Source organism: Nicotiana tomentosiformis, chromosome 1 (assembly GCF_000390325.3).
Source record: "Nicotiana tomentosiformis chromosome 1, ASM39032v3, whole genome shotgun sequence".
Lineage (NCBI taxonomy): Eukaryota > Viridiplantae > Streptophyta > Magnoliopsida > Solanales > Solanaceae > Nicotiana > Nicotiana tomentosiformis.
In genome coordinates, this window is record NC_090812.1 from 156,766,700 (window position 1) to 156,786,968 (window position 20,269).

Sequence of the window (20,269 nt, forward strand, 5' to 3'; positions counted from 1 at the left end):
GAACTTTTAGGTGTAAATCAATTTTTGAAAGATATATCTTGGGGACCTGGGCTTCAGGTCACAACAATGTCTAAGTACGTAGTGAATGGTTATAAGTTTCATACAGAGGATTGCTCTAAAAATAAAAATAGCAACAACAGCGGGGTGTGGGTTCAAGGTGGTGATGGCAACCAAGTTGGAGATATTGATTATTATGGTGTGGTCAAAGAAATATTACAACTAGAATATACAGGTTGGCCATATAAGAAATTGATACTCTTTAGATGCAAGTGGTTTGACCCAAATCCAACAAGAGGTACAAGAGTACACAACCAATACAACATAATTGAGGTTAATCATACGAGGGAGTATGATCGCTATGATCCTTTCATAATTGCACATAACGTTAGGCAAGTGTATTATGCTCCTTATCCATTGCGGCGGAATAAGTCCGATTGGTGGGTTGTAATAAAAACTAAGCCTGTAGGTAGGGTGGAAGTCGAGAATGTGTTAGATGTTGCATATCAAAACGATATCTCCATTGTTCACCAAATAGTGGACGATCAGTTAGAAAATAATTTGGAACATCCTGAACGCATATTGGAAGAAGTTGATATAAATAAAGTAACAATTATAGAAAATGAGGATGAAGAATCAACTGATGAAGCTCAAACACGTGAGGACGAAGAATTCTCGGACGAGGAACAATACGTCGATGAGGATTAAAAAGTTGGTTTTTTAAAGCACTCTCATTTTATAGCTAGTTTCTTATATGTTTCAATCTAAATGTGTATTATATTATGCAGATGGCAGGCAAGGGTCAAGGTAACAATGACCCTACTAGTTCTCGGGGTCGAGAAAAGGGTAGGAAGGGAACAACATCACGAGCCGTACACCTTCATTCAGACACCAGGTCTTCTATCACAGGGCCATAGGACTATACGTCCGACATACAGTCCAGCTGCCTCACAACCATCTGCATCACATCCACATGGATCACATCCCTACATATCACAGCCACATGGATCGCATCCATCCATGTCACAGCCACTCGAGTCACAGCCATCGGTATCACATCCACTTGGGCCGCATCCAGCTATGTCGCAGTCACAGGGATCGCAACCATCTTCATCATCGACTCCATCTATTGCAGGCCTTCACTTGAGAGGCAATAGCTCTGACCCGCCTACACCGTCTTCACATGCCTCTGATACACATGCTTCGGATTGTGATGACGAGGTAGTGCATTATGATCAATATGGCAGGATCATCATAGTCCCTGAGGGTGATGGGTAAGTGTTATTCATTATTTTTGCGTCTATTGATTTATAACATTTTAGTAAGATATTAATGTATTTTTATTGTTAAATTACAGGTTCAGGCCGGGTAACAAGACTACGAGGATAATCACCAATGCCATCAAAAAGCTTTATGATGGCCCTTATGCGACTTGGACCGATTGCCCATTCTCACTGAAGGAGCAAATTTTCAATCAATTTAAGGTATAAATGTTCTTTTAAATAGTTTAATAATTTATATTTATGATGTTTCCATCTAATAATTAACTTTTGAAATACAGAGCAAGTGTGTATGGGAAGACCGCTATAGCGCGGAAGTGGCTATAAATTTTCATCATAAAGCTCACAAGAGATTGGCGGATGCTTTCTCGGATGTTAAAAAGAAGAACAAGAGGCCTAGCTGGTTACTTGAGAATTTGTGGAATGATTTACAAAGGCAATGGCTTACCGCAGAGTTCTTAGAGAAGAGCGAAAAAGGAAAGAAAGCTCGCGCATCCGAGAAGGGAGGTTCCTTGCAAACTGGAGGTGTGATCGGCCTAGGGACAATAAAAAGAAGATTGGTACGTAATTTCTTAAATTATTTTACTTTTCTAAGTATATCTATTCTGTTTATTAACTAAATTAATTTATTTTCAGGAAAAGAAGTATGAGCGTCCAATGAGTCATGATGAGCTATGCAAGGAGACACATATTGTGAAGAAGAAAGAGGGGGATCAAGATAGGTGGGTCGAGGACCGTGCCTCGACTGCATATGTAAGCTTTCAATTTTCTTTAAGTATTATAATTTACTTTTATAAAAAAATTGAAATACTGATTTAATTTAAAATAATATAGGGTCGCTACCAAAGTAACGTGGAGGAATTCATCCGTAGTCATCCAGCTGGTGAATCGGGTGAGCCAACCCAACCTTCGGACAAGGATGCTGAAAGAATATGGTTGGAGTCTGTTGGCGGTCCAAAATGGGGGAAGGTATACGGGCTTCCTACTAAAAACTGCCATCGCTATAAGTGTGGAATGCGAGGAATAGGGACTTCCTCGCAATACGAGCAATTTAATAGAGAGAACCTCTCCGCTATGCGGGAGACAGTGACAAAGCTCACATTAGAGCTAGAAGCGTCCAAGGAAAGAGAAAGGCTTAGAGATGCTCAATTCCTTTGCATGCAAGCTCAGATCAGAACTCTCCTATCTAGTGGAGCTTTTTCGTTGCCCCGATCTCGTGAGTCATCTCTAGAGGGTCGACCTCCACGTGATCGTTCCTCCCGTCCTGCTCGTGATCATTCCTCCCGTCCTCCCCGTGATTGTGCTTCCGTCCTCCACAAGACCGTTCTCTATATCGTCTTGTAAATAAAAGTTCATCAGACAGTGATGATGATGTTGTAGAAAACACCCCTTGACTTTTATATACTTTGAACTAGACAAATAGAACCAGTTTTGAACTAGTTGTAATTAGTTTTAACTTGGTTTTGGATTTTTATGTTCAATTAAACTTTAATTTGTTAGTTATAAAGCTTTTATTGAATATTTTGGTTGTTGTTGTTGTTGTTGATGTTGTTGTTGTTGTTGTTGTTGTTATTAGGTGTATTGGTATGCTGGGAGGTGGTGTAGCTGCCAAAACAGACAAATTATGTCAAAATTAAACCCAGAAAAACCGACCAAAGTTGGTCGGTTAATGAACATTGAATTCCCAGAATTCAACATTACCGACCAACTTTGATCGGTATTTTGCATGCACTGTTGAGATTACCGACCATAGTTGGTCGGTAATGTTTAATTTTAATTATTTTAAATATATATATATTTTCAATTACCGACCAAAGTTGGTCGATTTTTTTTAATTTTAATAATTAATAAAAAAAAACACAATTTAGTTAAACCGATCAACTTTGGTCGGTAAAATTAAATTAATATAATATGTTTCCGACCAAAGTTGGTCGGTAAGTAATTAAACTTGTCAGATGGTCGTTTTAAGCTACCGACCAAAGTTGGTCGGTAATTTCCGACCTACTTTGGTCGATAAGCTATTCCGACCATCAAAACACCGTCCATACCGTAATAGTCGCGTTTTGGTCAGTAATTGGCCATAACCGACCAACTTTGGTCGGTTTTTAGCGAATTTCTAGTAGTGTATTATAGTAAGATTAAATATTCGGTCCAATTCTTAGAAAGTTAATAAGCAAAGAGAGTGAATCTTGAAATATTCTGTTCCCTTGTAGCTTTCTTAACGGATTGGCAAGATTTCGGAGTAGTTTCGATTTTATTATTATTTATTATTATTATTATTATTATTATTATTATTATTATTATTATTATATATTTTCGGGATTTTTATTATGGTTAGATTGGATCAATGGATCTTGTCTCCTAGTCAGTTGAGTAATGGTGGAAATAAGTTTTTATATATATATCATGCAGAAGACTACTAATTTTTTGTAAGTTGTGCCAGTGTAGCATATGCAGCGCACGATTGGGATCTCAATTCTCATAAACTGATTCTCTTTTTTTTTTCTCGAGATTTTACTTGTAGTCTTCGTGATATATCAAGTCAAGAGGACGAGGCTCCGGGCAATGGGAGAAAGGGGAGTGGGTAAGCAGACTCCTTTCACTTGACTGGTTAGTTAGGAGTGATCTTTTTTCGTACATTTTCACTCTTTTTCTCTTTTAAACTAAGAGGATTGGCATTTGGCCAAGATGTGATCTATCTCTTTTCTTGGTTGTAGTCGGTCATATTTATATTTACTCTTCGATCAATATTTATGTACATATTATATATAAATTATATTTATATTATGTATTCATTGATTATTTAATTTTAATTTAAGCTAATTAAGTTAATTCTTTTGTTTTCTTTGCTTTTCTAGTTACATTCATGTATTGGCACATTATAAGACGACCTGACTTGTCATTTTAAGAATTAGCGCCCAGTTCAGTGATTTAAGGTCTCGAGCAGCTTCGCAATATGTATTATGACCCACGGGTGTGGTCGAGTTTGATTTACTAAAGATTCAGAATTAAATTAAAAGAAAAATCCTTATTTAGAAGCATAAATGGAAAGAGTTGACCGAAGAGTTGACTTTTGAGTAAACGACCTCGGATTCAAAGTCTGATGATTCCAATAGCTCCGTATGGTGATTTTGGACGTAGGAGCGTGTCCGAAAAATTATTTGGAAGTCCATAGTGAAATTTGGCTTGAAATGACGAAAATAGAATTTTTGGGAAGTTTGACCGGGGAACTGACTTTTTTATATCGGGGGTCGGAATCTAGTTCTAAAAAATTGTATAGGCTTGTTATGTCATTTATGACTTGTGTGCAAAATTGGAGGTCAATCAGACGTGATTTGATAGGTTTCGGCATTAAATGTAGAAGTTGGAATTTCTTAGTTTCAATAAGCTTGAATTAGGGTATGATTCATGGTTCTAGCATTGTTCGATATAATTTGAAGTTTCGACTAAGTTTGTATGATGTTTTAGGACTTGTTGGTATGATTTGACGGGCCCCGAGGGGTTAGGTGCATTTTTGGATCATTGGTTGAGAGACTAGTAAAGTTAAGAAATTTGGGAGTTTGACCGTGGTCAATATCGGGTCAAGACGAGCTCTTTTCAGTGATTTGAGTGCGCGAGCAGGTCCGTAACGTGTTTTATGATTGAAATTCATATATGGTTTGTGTCCCGGAGGTTCCAGATGAGTTTCGGGGTGGTTTCATATTATTTTGGAGAAGTTTGGGTTTTGTTGGTTTCTGGCGCGGTACTGTTCATTCGCAAGTTTTGTCCGCAAATACGAACATATTGTTCATTCGCAAATGCGAAAACACTGCTCATTCGCAAAATACGAAAACATTGTTCATCCGCAAATGTGAAGTTTTGTCCGCAAATGTGAAAACATTGTTCATTCGCAATTGCGAAGTTGTTGTCCGCAAATGCGAAGTTTTTGTCCGCAAATGCGAACCTGGGTAGAAACGTAAGGATTGAAAATCTGTCATTTCTTCATTTTCGATTGGGATTTTTGGAGCTCGGTTTTTGGGCGATTTTGAGGATTTCTTCACGACTTCGACTGGGATAAGTGTTCTATATCCGAAAGTGATTATATTTCATGAATCTATGGTTATATTCATCGTTTAATTTGGATTTAAATGGAAGAAATCAAGATTTTTGAAAAATCTTCCAAAAAATAAAAATTCAAGATTTGTAGGACGATTTGTTGTTGGAATTTGATAAAGTTAGTATGGTTGAACTCGTATCGGAATGGGTGTTCGAATTTCGTAAAAATTATGTCGGGTTCCGAGAGGCGGGGCCCGCGTTGATTTTTGTTGACTTTTTAGAATAAATTTTCAAGTCGACGTTTTATTTTTCAGAATTATTTCCGATGAAGTTATACAATTAATTTTGATAGATTTGAGTTGTCTGGAGGTCAATTCAAGCAAGAAGGCTATTTTGAAATATCGGCCTAACTTCAAAAAGGTAAGTATCTTGCCTAACCTCGAGTGGGAGAATTATCCCTTAGGCATCGAGTCTTATGTGCCATTCGTGAAATGTGAAAAGCCGTGTACGCGAGGTGACGAGTACGTACTCGGGCTTATATGTGCAAAATATATTGGGTTAAAGTCTTAGGCATATTGTGTAGTAAATTGGATATTTATTGGCATTTATTTAATCATCTGTTTGCCATGCCTCAATTCACATTTATTGAATTTGTTTTTATATGACGATTTGATGTGAATGTTACCTGTATATTTATGTGAATTCCGTGAGTTTGATGGTTTGATATTCTTGGAATTTAATTTCATTATGGATTTTTCCTATGAAAATAATTAATTAAATAAGCTTAAGAAGAAGTGTTAATATAATTATCAAAATTTGGATTAATGAAGGCGTTGCCCTATGCTGATTAATTTCTATCTTTGTTGATTGTTTTTGAGATTTATACATATTGTGTGGAGCCTTGTGCCATTTGTTGTGAATTTAATTGATTTTGTTATATCTTTGGAATTGGTTGTGTCCATTGGGCAAATCGTGATATGAATTGATTTTGTTATGTTACAGTGAGAATATTCCGTGTAAATTATTGTGCTATTTGAGTTATTATTTTGAGGATATAAGGGTGCATTCCACTGTTGATATAATGTGGGTATAAGTGTAGCATTTCACTGTTGTTGTGTGTGTGTTGGGATATTGTTTGGGCGGAGCAATAAGGGTGGCTATAGGAGAGATAAGGGTAGTTATTGATATTGTTAGGGCGGGGGAATAATTGAGGCTATTATAGGAGTGATAAGGGTGGCTATAGGAGAGATAAATATGGCTATTGTCAGGGATGATATGTGATGATATGGAGTGGTTGCATTTGTGATTTTTATGTGATGTTGTGATTTTCCTTGTATTTATTTTTATACCTTGTGCAATTTGTCTTATTGTTGGTAAATTGATAATAGTCTGATTTATGTTGAAATTGGGAGCATGTGGCTATTGCCAGGCAGATTATGAAATGAAATGTGGGCACGAAGTGCCGTGAGTAAATAATGATGATATTGGTATATGAATTGTCCGTGCAGCTGTGATATGAAATGAGGGCATGAGGTGCCGAGAAAATATGATGATTTAATTATAGGTACGAAGTGCCGTGAAAATAAGAAAATAGGCCGAGACCCGTAGTTGTATGATTATAAAATGAAGTGTCACATGGTGACTTTTTAATTGAAAGAATTATAATTAAAATATTTATTTGGAAGGATTTTTATTCAAAAAGATTTATTCGAAAAAATTATATTTGAAAGATATTTATTTGAGAAAATTATATTTGAAAGAGAATTATTTGTGAAAGATATTTAATTGAAGTATTTGATTTAATTGGGTGTACTTGTATTTATTATTTGTCGGGCAATATTAATAGTGTTCTTGTTGCCATGCCGGGCATATAACTGGTTGATTTGTGTTGCCCTTATTGTTATTTGTTCCCTATTATTTGGTATAGTATATTGCACATGTTATTAGACACGTGAGTGTCTTGACTGTACCTCGTCTCTACTCCACTGAGGTTAGTCTTGATACTTACGGGGTACCGACTGTGGTGTACTCATACTATACTTCTGCACATTTTTGTGCAGAGCCAGGTATTGTAGCTATCAGACCCGGACAGAGTTAAAGTGTGATCGCAAGGATTCAAGGTAGAGCTGCTTGGTCGTCACAGTTCCTTGAAGTTTTTTCATTTTATTGTATTGTTAATTATCAATCAAACAGTATTTGAGTATTCGATCCTTGAGATCATTACATGTAGTCAGTTAGAGTTCGTGACTTAGTAGTACTAGTCTTGGGAGGTTGTTATATTCATATTTGTTCCGCTGTTGGTTTTGACATTAGTATTTAGTTATATGTTTTTTTTTTAAAATGGCTTCGAAATGTAATGAAAATCGGCTTACCTAGTCTTAGAGATTAGGTGCCATCACGACGTTTGTGGCGGAATTTTGGGTCGCGACATTATAAATTCTTGAACAATTAGATGGTAACCACTGACCTGCATATTTTTTCCTACTAAAAGAGCAAAGATTAAAACAAATTTATGGGAAAGGGCCATCTTGATAATCTCATTATTTTGGTTATCATTTTCTCTTTCTAAAAAGAATTGATGAATTCAGAGTACGAGAGTCGAATTTTATGACTTTTTTTTGTCTCAATTCAAATATCGATTTCTTAATAACAAATTTTGGATAATTAGACCATAGATACATCAAATACCACTTTTAATAATCAAAGATATTTAAACAACATAAGAAGTTGTAATAAAAAAATTGTTTTATTACTGAAATGATAACAGTGTCATGTAAAATGTAATAAAAATATTGTTTTGGATATATAATTAACCTAAATAGTCGTTCATTCAATCGCTTAAACTAAAAATAGTTTTAGGATGTAAAATATATGTATAATCCATATATATATATTATATATACCGGATAAAAAATATAAAAAATGATCTTACCGACTATTTATGTAATAATCTTTTTTTTTTCTTAGAATCAAACTCCCGAGTCACACTTCAATTATCCCAGCGGCTAGAAAATGGAGATCCACTCAAATGCTTGTTGGGTTTAACGTAGTTTCAAGAACAACAACAAATACAGTGTAATTTCACAAGTGAGATATGAGAATGATAGTATATGTACGATGTCTTACTCTTATGTTGTCCAGATAAAGATGTTGTTTTCGGTAGACACTGAATGCAATTTCAATCCTTATGAAAAAGAACATTTAAATCCAAATGAATTCTTCATTGATAATTTGGGCTCAAGTGCAAAATAGATGTTACCTTGGCCTGAAGTTGAACGAGTCTAAAAGATGACCGAGCTTGCACTACCAAGCCCGACTCTTTTTCTCCTAATAGATGAAGGGTGAGTTGCATAGATACTTTTAATTTTTGACCATAAAGATTTGCTCATAAAATAAGTGGGGGTTAAAAAATCAAACCACTCATTTTCAAGGTGAATGTATTGAATTCTACGATATCCTAATAGGTGAATGTATTGAGTTCTACAATCACCTCTAATATTATAAATTATTGAGAGAACTACAGAAATAACTACAAATAGATACTACTTAACAATAATTAACCACTAAGTCATGCTACCAAAAAATAGTCAGAACAAATTACCAGTGATATATAAGATTAAAAAAAATTAGGTAAAAGAGAATTTTCTTTTCAATGAGTATGATTGAAATTCGTCGAAAACACATAGATGAGGCTATGTACAAAACTTGAGGAAGACTAGAGGTGATTTGGACTAGTTTGGAGTCAGATTCATTATCAATGTTATACAACATTAAAAAATTCTAGGCAAAAAAAAAAGATTATTTTTATCTATGGGTATGGTTGAAATTCGTTAAAAATATATAGATGAGGAATATATAACATTTGAGGAAGATCAGAGGTAATTTAGAATTAAAATTCATAATTGAAATTGAGTTTATAATTTTTTTTGCGATATATATATCTAACACACAAGTATACATGGATATACAAGAGATATCGGGACAACATATTTGATATATATGATATATACAAATGATACACAGGGGATATACAAGGGATACATATTTTATTTTTTCCGACGTTCATCTTCTACTTCGAATTTGATTCAAATTTCAATTCTACTCACTTCAAATCTCTACCAACTCGTCTCAAAATTGAGATTCAAACTCCTTGAGACGTACCCAATCAATTTCGACTACACACACTTGAAGTAAATTACAATTTCAAAATTCCAAAATTTTAAACTAAAACTTAAGCGAGCTTCAATGAATTTTAAAGGAGTTTTAGCTCATATCTTCACTTTTCAAGCAAAAAATCAATCAAATCAAAATAAACATAATCTAAGAGATATATTGTGTTGACCCAAAATGTCATCTTTAAATTTAATAAGCAATTCTATGTTCTAAGACCTCGAAAAGTACCATTTTTTATTCCTCGACTTGCGTGCGCATTACTAAATTTTTTTTGGAAAGTTTTCATGTGAAAAATGGATTAAATGTGAAATAGAGTTTTAAAACTCAACTGAGTTGACTTTAGTCAATATTTTTAGCAAACGGACCCGAATCAGTATTTTGACAATTCCGGTAGGTCCGCATCGTGATTTGGGACTTGGGCGTATGCCCGAAATCGAATTCTGAGGTCCCTAGCTTGAGATATGTAATTTTGATGAAAAATTAAAAGCTTGAAAGCTTAATTATTTTTAAAAATTTACTGATGTTGGATTTATTGACAGCGGATCCGTATTTTAGTTCCGGAGCCCGGTATAGGTCCACTATAATATTTATGACTTGTCTGCCAAATTTGGTGAGAATCGGAGTTGATTTGACGTGATTCGGACGTCCGGTTGTAAAAATATAAGTTTTAAAGTTTTCTTGAAAACTTCCTTTGATTTGGTATATGATTCATAGTTCTAGGTGTTATTTTGGCGATTTGATCACGTGAGCAAGTTCGTATGATGTTTTAGAACTTGTGTGTATGTTTCGTTTGGAGCCCCGAGGGATCAGGTGAATTTTGGATAGGCTACATGATGATTTCAGACTTAGTAAATCTGGTTTTCTGCAGACTTTGGGCTTTTGGTATTTCCTTCATCGCGTTCGGGAATGTACTCTTGCGAACGCGAAGGGCAAATTGAGCTGGCCGAATTTTCCTTCTTCGCGAACGCGAAGATTAGACTGCGAACACGAAGCTATGGGGACTTTACCCTTCGCGAATGCGAAGCTTTAGAGGCTCGGGGAGGGGTCAGTTGTCCTTATACGCGAACACGAGCATTGGCACGCGAACGCAAAGGCCAGGGGGTAAAAAAGCCTTCGCGAACGCGAAGTAAGACTCGCGAATGCGAAAGCCACGGGCTGTTACTCATCGCGAACGCGACAGGCCCTTCGCGAACGCGAAGAAGGCCTGACCCATATGACATAAAACAGAACCAAAACAGGATTTTTCCTACTTTTCACAAACCCTCAATTATAACTCGGCTTAGGGGCGATTTCAAAAGAGTTTTTCACGATTTTGAACTGGGTAAGTGTTCTTTATCATATAATGATTGTATTTCATAAATCTAAGCCTATATTCATCATTTATTTCGGATTTAGATGGAAGAAATTGGAATTTTTGTAAAACTTTCCAAAAACGAAAAATTTAGATTTGAAGGCCCATTTCACATCGGAATTGGATAATTTCTGTATGGTTGGACTCGTCTTAGAATGGGTGTTCGGATTTCGTAAGTTTTTCCGAGATTTGAGATGTGGGTCCCACTATTGAATATTTTAATGAATTTGGGATTTTTATCCGAAAAATTTATAAATTCATATGGAATTAATTCCTATGATTCGTATTGAGTATATCGAATTGTTTACGAATAAATTTGAAGCTTTTGGAGATAAATTTAAAAGGAAAAGTTGTGGTTGTACAATTGATTGGAAATTACAAAGCGAGGTAAGTGTCGTGGTTAACCTTGACTTGAGGGAATAGAACCCTTAAATTATTTGTTATGTGAAATACATGTGAACGATGTATAGGCGAGGTGACGAGTGTCTATACATCGTCAAATTAATTGTTTGCATATTCACTTGAAAAATCATAAATTATTTTAAATTATGAATTAATTGTATAATAATTGTTTCTCTACTATTCTTTGTCAAATATTAATTCTTGAATTCCTGCATTAATTGTTACATGCTATTTGAATTATGTGCCTTAATTGTTATTTGACATTTAGCATATTAAATATTAAACTGCATATTTTCCCTCTGATTTCTATAATAATTTACTATTGCCTTTGTTTGTGTCGCAATTAAATCATAATTATTGTATTCTTGTTGTCTTATAATTTTATATTAATTGTTGCATTTATTAGGAAAATTCTTCTATAAGAATTGGTTAATGAATGTGTTGGAGGAGCGGGTTGCACGCCGCAACAGGATTGATTATAATGAATATATTGGAGGATCGGGTTGCATGCCGCAACAAAATTAATTATAATGAATATATTGGAGGATCGGGTTGCACGCTGCAACAGACTTATTAAAAGTATATATTGGGGTATCGGGTTGCACGCCGCAACAAACTTATTAAAAGTCCATATTGGAGGATCGGGTTGCACGCCGCAACAGACTTATTAAAAGTTTATATTGGAGGATCGGGTTGCACGCCGCAACAAACTTATTTAAAAGTCGACATACATATATATATATATATATATATATATATATATATATATATATATATATATATATATATATATTGGGGGATCGGGTTGCACGCCGCAACAGACTTGATTAAAATGAATATATTGTGAGAGCGGGTTGCACGCTGCAACCGAACTGAATGTGAATATATTGTGAGAGCGGGTTGCACGCTGCAACATTACTGAATGTGAATATATTGTGAGAGAGGGTTACACGTTGCAACAGAATTGAATGTGTATATATTGTGAGAGCGGGTTGCATGCTGTAACAGAATTGACGGAAATGATAATTGTTTATGACTGTTGAGTTGGCTTAAATCATTATAAATGAGTTACCTGATTTATTTCTATTATTGTTGTTGTTACTAATATTGCGTACAAGTTAATGTAAGTGAACCGCCTTAGCCTCGTCACTACTTCATCGAGGTTAGGCTCAACATTTACCAGTACATGGTGTCGGTTGTACTGATACTACACTCTGCACTTCTTGTACAGAATCAGAGTTGGTCTGAGCGGCGTGCCATAGACTTGTTCGGATTTCAGCTACTCGGAGGAGACTTGAGGTATAACTGCATGGCGTCCGCAGTTCTGAAATCCCCGTCTATTTTACTTTAGTTGTGTGTTTATTTCCAGACACCTTCATTTTATTTAGACCTTTATTTGTATTATACTAGAAGTTCGTGCACTTGTGACACCAATCCTAGGATGGTATTTAGACACAGTTGCTTTTATGAATTATTTCACTATATTTCAAACTTTGCTTTCGCTTTTGTTTCCTTGATTATTAATAATTTAAAAATTGGTTAATATTATTCTAACGTTTGCTTGCCTAGCAAGTGAAATGTTAGGTGCCATTACGGTCCGAAAGAAGAAATTTCGGGTCGTGACAATTTGTATCAGAACACTAGGTTACATAGGTCTAAGGAGTCACGAGCAAGTTTAGTAGAGTCTGAAGGATCGGTACGGAGAAGTCTGTACTTATCTCTCAGAGGCTATGAAGTTTAGGAACAATATCACATCTTTCATTCCTTATCGTTCGGCTTGATTTTTCTTGAAACCTATATCTCACATTCCTTTGTATCTACTCGTGTATGACATTGTGCACTCGGTAACAGTTGTGCATCGATGGTTCGTGATGCCGCAGATGAACTACGAGGGAGCCAGAGATGCTCAAACATTGCCTCAACGTGTGATTCCGACTGAAGATGCGGACGTATAAAGAGATCACCCGGTGAATAATTTGGGGGGGGGGTGCAACGTACCTTGGCATCTATTTGATTTATACGAGTTGTGAAGGTTAATATTGTGGACCATCGGACGTGGTGAAATATGACTTCGTGCCGAGTGGGGGAGTCCACTATCAATGAATGGATTGCGAGTCATGTGTTATATCAGTTTTGGCATGTAATGTATATATGTGGTACTGAAAGGTTCTCCCAAAATTTACATGTGTTTAAGGCCTGAGATCTTGTAGAGAATAAGGTTGGGACTTGCGGTATGTCCGCCTCCGGAATAATCTTATACTTTAGTACCAAAGGAGTTAGAGAAACAACATTAAATTTACAGAAGGTCTACTCAGCGTGGACATCACGGTTGCGGATTTTGGGATGCTTCGTAGGAAGTACAGTGATTGATGAGATTCTGGACTATGTGGTTTGTGCCAAGATTTGTCTGTATGGAGCTCTACTTTTGTGATCATTGTGTATAAATAGGGGTAAGGGTTACCTCTGAGAAGAATCAAAGAGTATTTTAAGAAATGGGTCAGCTCAACAGTGTTGAGTCAGCATAACAAAAGAAGAAATTATCCCAAACTTGGGAGAGGCATATTTCATCAAAGCACTCAGGCTACGTGCCCCATTACAGTTACTACACCACCCACACGACCAGTTAAGGGTGGAGGACAGGCGGGTAGAAGGCGTCCTAGAGGTGAAGACCCAGCCGTTGTTATATTTATTTTATGGTATGGTAGAGGTCATTACTTCAGATGGTGTCGTTATAGGTACGACCTCGATTTAAAATAAAGGAATAATTTTCTTAACTCGATTCGGTTCTGAGTATCAAGACGAGTCCTCTTATTGTGCTCCACTTATGAGTGAGCTTCATAATTCTATAATCTACTTATGTGTCTACTTCTGTTGGGAGGTTTTATGGAGATAACTACACCTATCATTCCATGATGGACTCTAATAAGATCTGTGAGGCTAAAGGTGCCTTTCTGGTACTTATTTCGGTATGTTCTGATGTATTTCTGGGTAATTGATTACAAATTGTGAATTATATGCCCTACCGGTGTGGGGTTCATTATGTCTTGTGATTTTGTTTAACGAAAGTTATTTAAAAGGAGAAAATGGAAAGTTTCGATTGGCAAGATTTGCATATTACTTGTGATTTAGAACTGAGGTCGAGGTCCTCGTATTTTAAAATAAATTGATATGTTTAAATCGGGCTATGAGCTACGGTGGAAGTTATATAAGGACGAGATTCTTGTGGAAAAAATAATTGTATGAAATTATCTGTGCATACTTGCCAAATTCGTGTTGTAATATTGAGTTATAACCTACGAGTTAGGTGCCCACCCAGGTGGTGTTAAATGTGACTCGTTAATTCGGGTAAATAATTATGAGGTATTCATGCCTCACATCTCGTTACTAGTATTGTGAAGGTTTGAAACGAGACTTCTGTTAACATGAAGTTAATTGACGATTCTGTAATTGATTATGAACAACTATTAAGACCAGATTGACCTAGAAGGGTGCCCCATTTAGATGGTCAGACGAGTATGAGTTGAGCTTTCAGAAGCGCAAGACCGCTTTGACTACAACGCTAGTATTGGTATTACCCACAGGTTCAGGATCGTATGCAGTATATTGTGTCGCCTCTCACATTGGGCTTGGTGCAGTATTAATGCAAGATGACAAGGTAACTGCATATGCGTTGCGGCAATTGAAAGTTCACAAGAAGAATTATCATGTTCATGACTCAGAATCGGCAACCATTGTTCATGCGCTGAAGATTTGGAGACATTACCTTTACGATGTCTCGTGTGAGGTATTTACTGATCGTAGCCTTCAGTATTTGTTCAAACAAAAGGATCTAAATTTGAGGCAGAGAAGATGGTTGGAGTTGTCGAAAGACTATGATATCACCATTTTGTATCACCCCGGAAAGGCCAATATGGTGGCCGATGCTTTGAGTAGAAAGGCTGTGAGTATGGGAAGTCTTGCGTATATTACGGTTGGTGAGAGGCCATTAGCTGCAGATGTTCAGATTTTGGCTAATCAGTTCATGAGGGTAGATGTTTTAGAACCCAGTCGGGTTCTAGCTTGCACAGTCGTTCAGTCTTTTTTATATGAGAGCATCAGAGAGAGGCAGTATGATGATCCTCATTTACTTATCCTTAAGGACACGGTGTGGTACGGTGATGCCAAACAGGTTGCTGTGGGGGAATATGGGGTTCTACGAATTCAGGGTCGTATTTGTGTGCCTAATGTGGATGGGCTTCACGAATTAATTCTTGAAGAAGCACATAGTTCCAGGTATTCTATTCATCCAGGTACCGCCAAAATATATCAAGATTTGCGGCAACATTATTGGTGGAGGAGTATGAAAAAGGATATAGTTGCATATGTAGCTCGGTATCTGAATTGTCAGCAAGTTAAGTACGAGCATCAGAGACCTGGTGGTTTGCTTCAGAAGTTAGAAATTCCTGAGTGGAAGTGGGAGCGTATCACTATGGACTTTGTTGTTGGGCTCCCACGGACTCAGAGAAAATTTGACGCAGTTTGGGTCATGGTGGACAGGTTGACCAAGTCAGCACATTTCATTCCAGTAGCAGTTACCTATTCTTCAGAGAGGTTAGCTGAAATTTACATTCGTGAGATTGTCCGCCTTCACGGTGTACCCGTGTCTATTATTTCAGATCGAGGTACGAAGTTTACCTCAGATTTCTGGAGGGTTGTACAGCGTGAGTTAGGCATGCGGGTGGAGTTGATTACAACATTTCACCCATAGACAGACGGACAGTCAGAGCGCACTATTCAGATATTGGAAGATATGCTCCGCGCTTGTGTTATAGACTTTGGAGTTTCTTGGGATCATTTTTTGCCACTTGCGGAGTTTGCTTCTAATAATAGCTACCAGTTAAGCATTCAGATGGCTCCATGTGAGTCATTATACGGAAGGCGATGCCGATCGCCAGTTGGTTGGTTTGAACCAGGAGAGGCTCGGTTGTTGGGTACCGATTTGGTACAGGATGCCTTGGATAAGGTCAAGATTATTCAGGATCGACTTCACACAGCTTAGTCTAGGCAAAAGAGTTATGCCAACCGTAGAGTTCGTGATATTGCATTCATGGTTGGAGAAAGAATATTGCTCCGGATTTTATATATGAAAGGTGTAATGAGGTTCGGAAAGAAGGGCAAGTTGAGCCCTAGGTATATCAGACCCTTTGAAATTCTTGAAAGGGTGGGTGAAGTAGCCTACAGGCTTGCATTACCACCTAGTTTATCAACGGTTCATCCGGTGTTTCATCTGTCTATGCTCCGAAAATATCATGGTGATCCGTCCCATGTGTTAGATTTCAGCTCAGTCCAACTGGACAAAGATTTGACTTACGAGGAGGAGCATGTGGCTATTCTAGCCCGGCAAGTCCGACAGTTGAGGTCTAAGAGTTATCCATAAGTTCGGGTGCAATGGAGAAGTCAGCCGGTAGAGGCATCTACCTGGGAGTTCGAGTCGGACATGCAGAGTAAATATCCACACATTTTCTCCAGCTCAGGTACTTTTTCTAACTCCGTTCGAGGACAAACGTTTGTTTTAGAGGTGGAGAATGTGATGACATAAAATATCATCTTTAAATTTAATAAGTAATTATGTGTTCTAAAACCTCGAAAAGCACCATTTTTCATTCCTCGACTTGCGTGCGCAGTCCGAATTTTTTTTTAGAAAGTTTTCATGTGAAAAATGGATTAAAATGTGAAATAGAGCTTTAAAACTCAACTGAGTTGACTTTAGTCAAACTTTTTAGCAAACAGACCAGAATCAGTATTTTGACAATTCTGGTAGGTCCGCATCATGATTTGGGACTTGGGCGTATGCCCGGAATCTAATTCCGAGGTCCCTAGCTCGAGATATGGAATTTTGATGAAAAATTAAAATCTTGAAAGCTTAATGATTTTTAAGAATTTACTGATGTTGGATTTATTGACAGCGGGTTCGTATTTTGGTTTCAGAGCCCGGTATAGGTCCACTATAATATTTATGACTTGTCTGCCGAATTTGGTGAGAATCAGAGTTGATTTGACGTGATTCAGACATCCGGTTGTAAAAATATAAGTTTTAAAATTTTCTTGAAAACTTCCTTTGATTTGGTGTCCGATTCGTAGTTCTAGGTGTTATTTTGGTGATTTGATCGCGCGAGCAAGTTCATATGATGTTTTAGAACTTGTGTGCATGTTTGCTTTGGAGCCCTGAGGGTTCGGGTGAGTTTCGGATAGGCTACAGGATGATTTCGTACTTAGGAAATCTGGTTTTCTGCAGACTTGGGCTTCTGGTATTTCCTTCATCGCATTCGCGAATGTACTCCAACGAACGCGAAGAGCAAACTGAGATGGCCGAATTTTCCTTCTTCGCGAACGCGAAGCTATGGGGACTTTACCCTTCGCGAACGCGACCCGCTCAACGTGAACGCGAAGCTTTAGAGGCCTGGGGGAGGGGTCAGTTGTCCTTATACGCGAACGCAAGCACTGGCACGCGAACGTGAAGGCCAGTGGGGAAAAAGCCTTCACGAACGTGAAGTTCACGGGCTGCTATTCATCGTGAATGCGACAGGCCCTTCGCGAACGCGAAGAAGGCCTGACCCCTGTGACTTAAAACATAACCAAAACAGGATTTTTCCCATTTTTCATAAACCCTCAATTATAACTCTGCTTAGGGGCGATTTCAAAGGAGTTTTTCACGATTTCAAACTGGATAAGTGTTCTTTATCATATAGTGATTGTATTTCATAAATCTAAGCCTATATTGAGTATATTTAATTGTTTGTGAATAGATTTGAAGTTTTGGAGACAAATTTAAAAGGAAAAGCAGTGGTTGAATAATTGATTGGAAATTGTAAAGCGAGTTAAGTGTCGTGGTTAACCTTGACTTGAGGGAATAGAACCCTTAAATTATTTGTTATGTGAAATACATGTGAACGACGTATAGGCGAGGTGACGAGTGTCTATACGTCGTCAAATTAATTGTTGCATATTCACTTGAAAAATCATAAATTATTTTAAATTATGAATTAATTGTTATAATAATTGTTTCTCTACTATTCTTTGTCAAATATTAATTCTTGAATTCCTGCATTAATTGTTACATGCTATTTGAATTATGTGCCTTAATTGTTATTTGACATTTAGCATATTAAATATTAAACTGCATATTTTCTCTCTGATTTTTATAATCATTTACTATTTGCCTTTGTTTGTTTCGCAATTAAATCATAATTATTGTATGCTTGTTGTCTTATAATTTTATATTAATTATTGCATTTATTGGGGAAATTCTTGTATAAGAATTGGTAAATGAATATGTTGGAGGAGCGGGTTGCACGCCGCAACAGGATTGATTATAATGAATAAATTGGAGGACCGGGTTGCACGCCGCAATAAAATTAATTATAATGAATATATTGGAGGATCGAGTTGCACGCCGCAACAGACTTATTAAAAGTCCATATTGGAGGATCGGATTGTACGCCACAACAGACTTATTAAAAGTCCATATTGGAGGATCGGGTTGCACGCCGCAATAGACTTATTAAAAGTTCATATTGGAGGATCGGGTTGCACGCCGCGACAGACTTATTTAAAAGTCGATATACATACATACATACATATATATATATATATATATATATATATATATATATATATATATATATATATATATATATATATTGGGGGATCGGGTTGCACGCCGCAACAGACTTGATTAAAATGAATATACTATGAGAGCGGGTTGCACGTTACAACCGAACTGAATGTGAATATATCGTGAGAGCGGGTTGCACGCTGTAACAGAATTTAATGTGTATATATTGTGAGAGCGGGTTTTACGCTGCAACAGAATTGACAGAAATGATAATTGGTTATGACTGCTGAGTTGGCTTAAATCATTATAAATGAGTTACATGATTTATTTCTATTATTGTTGTTGTTACTAATATTGCGTACAGGTTAATGTAAGTGAACAGCCTTAGCCTCGTCACTACTTCGTCGAGGTTAGGCTTAGCACTTACCAATACATGGGGTCGGTTGTGCTGATACTACACTCTGCACTTCTTGTACATAATCAGAGTTGGTCCCAGCGGCGTGCCATAGACTTGCTCGGATTTCAGCTACTCGGAGGAGACTTGAGGTATAACTGTATGGCGTCCGCAGTTCTGAAGTCCCCGTCTATTTTACTTTAGCTGTATGTTTATTTCCAGACAGCTTCATTTTATTCAGACCTTTATTTGTAATATTCTAGAAGCTCGTGCACTTGTGACACCAATTGTGGGATGGTATTTAGACACAGTTGCTTTTATGGATTATTTCACTATATTTCAAACTTTGCTTTCGCTTTTGTTTCCTTGATTATTAATAATTTAAAAATTATTTAAAAATTAGTTAATATTATTCTAACGTTGGCTTGCCTAGCAAGTAAAATATTATGCATCATCACGGTGCGAAGGAGGAAATTTTGGATCGTAACATATATGCTCGTATATATATAATTCATGTATTTGTACTATAAGCAACATTGATTAGTGTGGTTCTCATAATTATACTTTTCTAAGCACCTTCTATACAAAGAAATTTCCAATGTTTTTGTTGTCGTCTGTGCAAAATGGACTCGCTAGAAAATAAAAAAACTAAGTTGACAAACCGGAATAAATTGATTGACAGATCATCATGATCGTCATTATAATAGATACAGTTAGATTCTCTATAACAACATCCCTATATAATAATATTTCTCTATAAAAATTAAGTTTTTTCGAAACCAATTTTTATGTTATCCTATAATATATATTCTTTATAACATACTTCGCTATAACATCCAAAAATATTCGGAACAAATGAAGTTGTTATAGAGAGGTTTAATTGTACATCTTAGTAGTTGTAAGTTTTAATTTGTTTTACTACTGCATCATACAAGTTTAACGGTTCCTCTAATATGAAGATTTCATGAATTCATCTACACTAAGATCTTAAAACAATGTTATTTGATTACTTGGCCAGAATTCTATAAAGAGGGAGAAAGAGG